Genomic DNA, 7,547 nt, shown 5'->3' on the forward strand with positions numbered 1-7,547 from the left:
TGATCAAGTTGAGAACCATGACTGTGTTGGGCTGGACCCCGTGACTCATCTTCTGGCAGTCTTCCCCTGCGCACCCCAAACTTCTGGCCTCCTTGCTGCTTCTCAGACACACCATGCCAGCTTCTGTCGCAGGACATTTGCACTTACTATTCCATTGCCTGAAATACTTTCCCCAAGTTATTTATTTGGGCTCACCCCCTTTATTTGGGTCTCTGCTCAAAGATTACCTTATCAGAAAGGCTATACATGGTCATCCTTTTAAAACAATTCTCTGCACTGACTCATACAGCATTGATTATCCTCACACTCACTCTCCCTATTATGGGCTGAATGTTTGAGTCTTCTTAAATTTATATGTTGAAGCCCTAATGTCCAGGTGGCTATTTTTGGAGATGGGGTCTCTAAAGAAGTAAGTGTGGTTTTTAAATGAGGTCATAGAGTAGGGCCTTAATCTGATAAGTGTCCTTATATGTAGAAACGTCAGAGAGCTCCCTTTCTCTCTCTGTGCATTCACAGAAGACTACATGAGCACACAGCAAGACGGTAGCCACCTACAAGCTAAAAGAAGAGGTCTCAGAATGAAATCTACCCTGCCTGCTCCTAGATCTTGGCCTTCTGAGACTTCAGAACTGTGAGCAATAAATTTTTGTTGCTTAAGCCACCCAATCTGTGGCATTTTGTTATGACAGACTGAGCAGACTAATACACTACCCTATTGTCATAATTGCAAGGAGGAAAAATATGTCTTAAAATATACTGATAAAATATGCCTTCATTATACTTATCATGACCTATCATTACATTTCTCTCTTGGTGTGCCTCTCATCTAGAAAGGAGGGAACATGAGAAAAGGTCTTTGTCTTGTTCATCGTTGAACTCATGGTAGTGTAGATATTTAGCAATGAATGTTAAATAAATGACTTTTAAAGTAATATTAAGTCTATTTTCTGTTATTTGATTATCCCTTTCTCTTTATCTGAAATGGCAAGATTTTTCCAAAACAAAAACCAAGGGAAAAATCCATGTTATGTGTTCTCTGGTTTGTAGTTATGAGACACAGCAAGAATATGAAATGCACTTCTCTAGTGTCCAAAATAGAGCATACCACCACCACCTGTGATATTGAAGTGAGGAAGAAACAAGGGGAGAAAAGAGCAAAAGGAAAGTATGAACATTTCATGAGCAAACAGGGAAGCCATTCCAATTTAAAATTATTTTTGATAATGTATAATATGCAAGATAGCATGGAAATAAGACAAAAATACACCATTTCTTGCTATTTTGGAGGGAAGAGCAGTTACATTTTCTCTTATAGTTGTCAAATGTGTTCTTCCTGTATTACATGGATCCATAACAGCCAGCTAGAAACTGTGGGCTGACAATTCTATTGATAGACTTGAGCAACACACTGCATGCAGTCTGTCAAGTTTCACATTTACATCTCAAGCTCTAATCTGTTTTTCTTTTCTTCGTGAAATCAATTCTGTAGCAATTAAATAACCAGCCTACAAGGCATTTTAATAACCCAAGCATTTATCTATATATAGCCCAGAGAAGGAAAGGTAATTAGAACTGACCTACTAGAGCTGGTGCATGGAGACAAGTTAGACAAATCAGTGCTTCATCATTACTTTAAGGAGGTACCACTAAATCTGCTTCATTCTTGATTCAATTCTTCTCAGTGACATGCTGTTGAGTCCTTTTATCTGATTCCTAACAGACTCTAAAATGGTTGTCATTATCTGGGATTTTGTTTCATTTTCTGTGAATTTAAGGCATCACTGAAATAGACTCTGTTTTTAGCTGTGAGATGATATCGTCACATGCACACAGCGTTGGATGAAGTAGGCTTTTAAAGATATGAAAAGGCTCAAAGAAAATGACTTTCCAGATTCTCATCCATTTGAGTGTTTTGAGCTGAGCCCCACAGGTTGAAAATTTCTTGTCTAAGTGATTTAAGAAAAAAATAACAAGGAATTGTCACAAGATTCAAGGAAATTTTATTGTCTTTCTCTTTGAAAATTTAACTTACTACCTCAGATCTATAGCTTGTGTATGGGACAGTTATGGCAGGATCTAAAAAGCACAGAATTTGGCTGCAAAATATCCAACTCTAACTCGTGGCTCTGCCTCTAACTAGCTATCTGAAGTCATTAAAATCCTGGAGCCTGGATTTTCTCATTGTATAATGGTAGTAAAAATACCATTTTTTTATTATAAGATGCACATTTTCTCCATTTTAGCAAATGAAGTTGAGATGCATCTTACAATGTATGGTTGCTTTCGATAATCCATGTTAGTGTTTGCAACCAATCTACTGCGTAGGACTGCCCTGGACCCCAGAACTGTGAAGGTGAGTACTTACTTGGTCATGACCCTGTCACCACCTTCCCAACCCATCTCTCTGGCTGGTTTCACACAGTCCCTTTGTTCCAACCCCCTAAACCCAAGTTTGGAGGCCTCTGGACTGAGAACTCAGGGATTTAATATGGGGCAAGCATGGCGCAGGGCAAGGTAGATTTCCTTCATCTATTACCTAGTTCTATTACCTCTTTGCTATGTTAACACACCTACTACAGACACTTCAAGTATTAAGTCACATAGAGAATGCTTAGCAAACTCATCTGGGGCGAAGGGAAAGAAAACACATTTACAATAAGCATAATAAAATTATTTCTAGGTAATTAAAACACATTTTGTCATGGTAAAATAGAATTATTTTTTGCTTTCATAGTGGTACATTTTTAAAAAGTACATTTGTAATCTATGGCATGATAGATTCAATGGAACAGAATACCTGCAGCAGGGTTAGATGGGATAATGTAGGTAAAAGTGCTTTGTAAATGACAGAAGTCAATCCAAATGAAAAATAGGATAATAAGACACAATCAGGAATCAGCTGAAAGATAACAAAAACCACTCTAGGCATTTTAAGCATAAAGGAAATTATCAAGACTTCTACAGAATCAGTGGGAGAACAGAAGAGCAGGCTCTAGACATTTCCTCTGGGAAGGACTCTCAGAATATCAAAGTAGCGCTAGGCTATAAGGACCTTTGCTACCTCTGCCACAGTCAGAAAGGTGGGTAATCAGGAAGTTATCTCTGCAAGTGTTAACTCCAAAAATATGCTATCTTAACTATACTCCAGAGATTAGGGAATTACCACCAGGATTGTTCACTCCAGAGCCTGCCACATACCAGATAAATAAATGTCTCATATTCCATGGCCTTCTTCTCCACTAACACAAAAGTAATGACAGGTCACGGGGTCCTGTGCTAACACAGTCACAGAAACACCCACTGCTTCCATGACCATGCTTGACAGCAAAAAACAGAAGAAGCACCTGAAAGACAATCTCAGATTTATTTCTCCCTTTGCATTTCAGAGGGGTGCACCTAACTAGCCAAACCTAAATCACACTTAGACCCTTAGCTACAAAGAAGTCTTAAATGTAGTTTCCAGTTTTACAGCATCAGAATATGAGGAGGCACACTAGGATGAGGGGGAAATACATGTAAAGAGACAATTTAGAGGATTTAGGGAGTAGCAGGAGACCACATCTCCCTTCCACCCTTAAAATGAGAAAACCTACACAATAATAGTTTCCTTTAAAAATCCAACCGAGAGCTGGGATGTAAAATCTATCCCATTGCCTGTGTTTGTGTGACCTACAAGCTAAGAATGTTTTTCATATTTTAAAGGATGAAGCAACATAATAAGAAGAATGTGTGATAGGGGCGCCCAGGTGGCTCAGTCAGTTGGGCGTCTGACTTCAGGTCAGGTCATGATCCTGGAGTCCTGGGATCAAGCCCCATGTCTGGCTCCCTGCTCAGCGGGGAGTCTGCATCTCCCTCAGCCTCTGCTCCTCCCCCGCTCTTGTGCACGTTCTCTCTCTCAAATAAATGAGTAAAATTAAAAAAAAAAAAAAGAATATGTGATAGACCATATGTTGCCACAAAGCCACACACAAGAAATTTTGCTGATCCCGAATCTGGAGGTTGGCATCTGAGACTTTCTTGATTTGTGTCCCAACGAATTTCTGACCTCATCTGTAGAACACAATGTCCAGCCATAGCAAACTACTTAAAATTACCCAAAAACATGTTTTGCTTTTAACATACCCACAGCTTTCAACATGCTATTTCTTTTGCCTACCATGACATGATCAGATGCTTATTTCAGAAAATTAACTCTTGTGACTGTTCCAGGGATGGGTTTTGATAGGTTGTAGGGATAAAGGTGGGATCAGGACAGGATTCAGGAAGAAGGTCAGTGGTTCAGGGAATGATAACAAAGGTCTGAAAAAAGCACACATGACAGTGTAGTGGAGAAAAATAAGAAGGTTTTGTCTTAGTTTGGGATACTGTATCAGATATCATAGACTAGGTGGCTTAAACAACAAATACTTATTCTCACAGTTCTAGAGAATGAAAGTCTAAGATCAGGGTGCCAGCATGGCTAGTTATTGGTGCGAGCCCTCCTCTTAGTTCACAGACAGCTGCCTTCTCACTCTTACCTCAACATGGTGGAAAGAGAAAGCTCTGGTCCCTACATCATCTTATAAGGGCACAAATCCCATCCTGGGGGTTTCACCCTCATGACCTCATCTCAACCTAATTACCCCCAATATCATTACATAAGGGATTAGAGCTTTAACATACTAATTTGGGGGACATAACACCCAGTCTATAGCAGATATGGAGCATATTTATTAGTTATGGGGACCAAGGAGTGTAGGAAGCCAACAAAGCTTGGGAATGTTGTAAGAGTATGAATGGTACTATTGGCATTCACAGTAAAGCAGCTCTGGGAGGAAGATAATGGGTTCAACTTCCTAGCTGTTGCATTTGTAGTTTCTGTGTGATGCATCTATGTGTAAATATCTTGTAAGCAGTGAGACATAATATTCTGAAATTGAGTGAAAGGTCTACATTGAAGATAGAGTTTTGAATGACTGATCTAGCACTACAAGTGTAGACAAGATCATTGTGGTCAAGACTGGAACCCAAGGAACATTAACCTACATGGGGCAAAAGAAGTAAAGCTGCCAATGAAGGAGACTGAGAAGTAATCAGAATAAGAAATAACTAGGACAAAATGGTGGCAACAGAAATTACATAAAAAAGAGTATGTTTCATGGTGCCAAGTGCTGTAGAAAAATCCAGACCAAGAAAGATTGAGAATTATTACTGAATTGGCCATTAGACAGTATCAACAGGGTATCACCATTCTCCTCCTGGGGTCTGGAATTAAATATAGGCTCATCAGAGAACTACACTATAATTGTTAAGAGCTATAGATTCAGACAGTTGTGGCTTTAAATTCTGGATCAGCTCCTTATTTTCTGTGTGACCTAATTGACTTAATTTTCTAGATGGCAGTTTCCCCATCTTTAAAATGGAAACTACACTAATTACATATGACTATTTTGAGATGTTCATAAAATAATAGATGTTAAAGTGCTTAAAATTCATCAAATAGTTAATAATCCATATAAATTATTATTTATCAAATATTATCAAAATTGTGGGTTTATAAGAAGACAGGTAGGTTGATAGTTACAGGAGGGCCCAAGATCAAAAGAAAAATGTAGTTTTCAATTTTGAAAAGTAGGAATACTTATAGACTACAGACTTGATGTTGTAGAAATAGAGCTTATACTGATCAAGTATACTCCTAAAGGATATAGAAAAGGATAAAGTCAAAAGCACAGCTGACAAATCAGAATCCATTTTTAAAAAAATCAGTTCATAGGTGCGTATGTATGAGAGAAATGTGGAGTGGGAGTAGAGTTGAAAGAGGAAAGAGATAATGGAAGATGAGGGAGTTCCCCTCTGGTTAATAAAATTACTGCGAAAGCCAGTTTAAAGCTTCCCAAGAGACCCATCTATATGAGGTGTTAAAATATCACTGGACAAAAATTATTTTTACCTGAACTTCTCTCAAAGAGAGACTGCAGTATTATATGTGAAGGAGGCAAATTTGATTGTTTCTTGAGGTGGGGGAAAGTAAGACATCCTTCTCTTAGCCGGCAAGGCTCGTCTCAAGTATTAACAGAAGGTGGTTAAACTACTTTCCAAGAAGGGAGGCTCTGATGACCTGATGTGCAAGTCTGGGGCCAGAGTGGAAATCCATGGAATAATGAAGAAAAGCTGAGCTGGCACCTGCCCTTTCTTCCTCTTTAACCACTATCTGAACAGCACTGGTTTGAAAGGCTCTAAGGCACCAGCCTGTGTGGGGTGCTCAAATCTTGGCGTCCATTAGGAATGGAAATTTTCTGGAGAAGATCCAAGTGATGGGAAGTGGGTTAGGGTCATTGAAGAGTCGTGGGAGTGATGAGAGATTCTGTGAGAAATGTGAAACAGCTAGGGAAGATAGAAACGGTACAGGGGCTGATCCAACAAGAGAAAAGGGAAAGATCAAGCGACCAGAACTCTCTGTACTTTCTTACCTTCTCTTTAAGGTCTTCCATTTTGCCAATTCTTTCTGCTGATTTTCTTTGAAACTGTCTTCCTTCCCTCTTTCTTCCCCTTCTTTGCCACTCCACCTCATCTTTGGCCTTTCTCTTAGCTCAGTATTCAGCTGGGTGCACTGCTTCGCTGAGCTCTGCAGGTGAACACTGGCTTATTTGATCTTATTGGCAGGATATCATGCTTTCCTTTGTGCTGGGGGGAAAGGAATGATAAATTCCAATTCCAGTGACCAAAAAATGGAGTCTAACATATTTAAATGTGTCTTCCTTTTCATACATATGTAGTTTGGCTCTCATATTTTGCTCAGTCCCCTCTCATAGACTTGCCCATATCAAAGCCCTTTCAGCCCATCCAGTACAAGAAGAAATCAAGCAGTTTGTGTTAAATATGTATATTCAAGCCAGAGAATTAACTTCAAAATAAGACATTTCCTAGGAATAATGACTGTTATAGTTAATGACCTGTAGCATTCCGTCTGTCAACTCCTCCCCACTGGTTAGTACTCCCTTAGGAAATGCCCAGTGTCTCAATCATTATTGACTAATTACTCCAGGTTTCCTGGATGCTTCTATGTTTCTATGACATCACACCTCCAACACCTGTGTTTCGTTATCCACTAACCAAATCCTGTTGTCTAATTTCAGATCCTTCCAGACTAATATTGATTGATGCTTTACTTTCACATAATTACCAAAAAAATTTTTTTAAAGAAACAAGAATATACCATAAAGTGCAACTTCCCACACAACGCAGGCTTTCTTTCTGAGATAACTATCTATGAGTCCTGGAATACTAAGCAAGTTAACTAACCTCTTTTGAGCTTCATCTCATCATCTCTAAAATAAGGATAATAAGGGGCGCCAGGGTGGCTCAGTTGGTTAAACGTCTGACTCTTGGTTTCAGCTCAGGCCATGATTTCATAGGTTGTGAGACTGAACCCTGCATCAGGCTTCACACTCAGCTGGGAGTCTGCTTGAAGATTCTCTCCCTCTTGCACACTCCCCCGACTTGCACGCACACACTCTTTCTCTCTCTCTAAAATAAATAACTCTTTAAAAAAATAAAATGAGGAT

The 7,547-nt window shown here is 39.2% G+C and overlaps 1 long non-coding RNA gene across 1 annotated transcript in view; it reads right to left on the reverse strand.

The window, feature by feature from the left end:
* Positions 1–7,299, reverse strand: part of LOC145723131 (uncharacterized) — a 188,087-nt gene extending 180,788 nt beyond the window's left edge. The window contains exon 1 of the long non-coding RNA XR_014147987.1: positions 6,453–7,299. This is a non-coding gene — a long non-coding RNA (uncharacterized LOC145723131). The remainder of the gene's footprint in view (positions 1–6,452) is intronic.
* Between the last annotated feature and the right edge of the window lie 248 nt (positions 7,300–7,547).

This window comes from Leptonychotes weddellii, chromosome 8, assembly GCF_054177405.1.
Source record: "Leptonychotes weddellii isolate Sample4059 chromosome 8, ASM5417740v2, whole genome shotgun sequence".
NCBI classification, from domain to species: domain Eukaryota; kingdom Metazoa; phylum Chordata; class Mammalia; order Carnivora; family Phocidae; genus Leptonychotes; species Leptonychotes weddellii.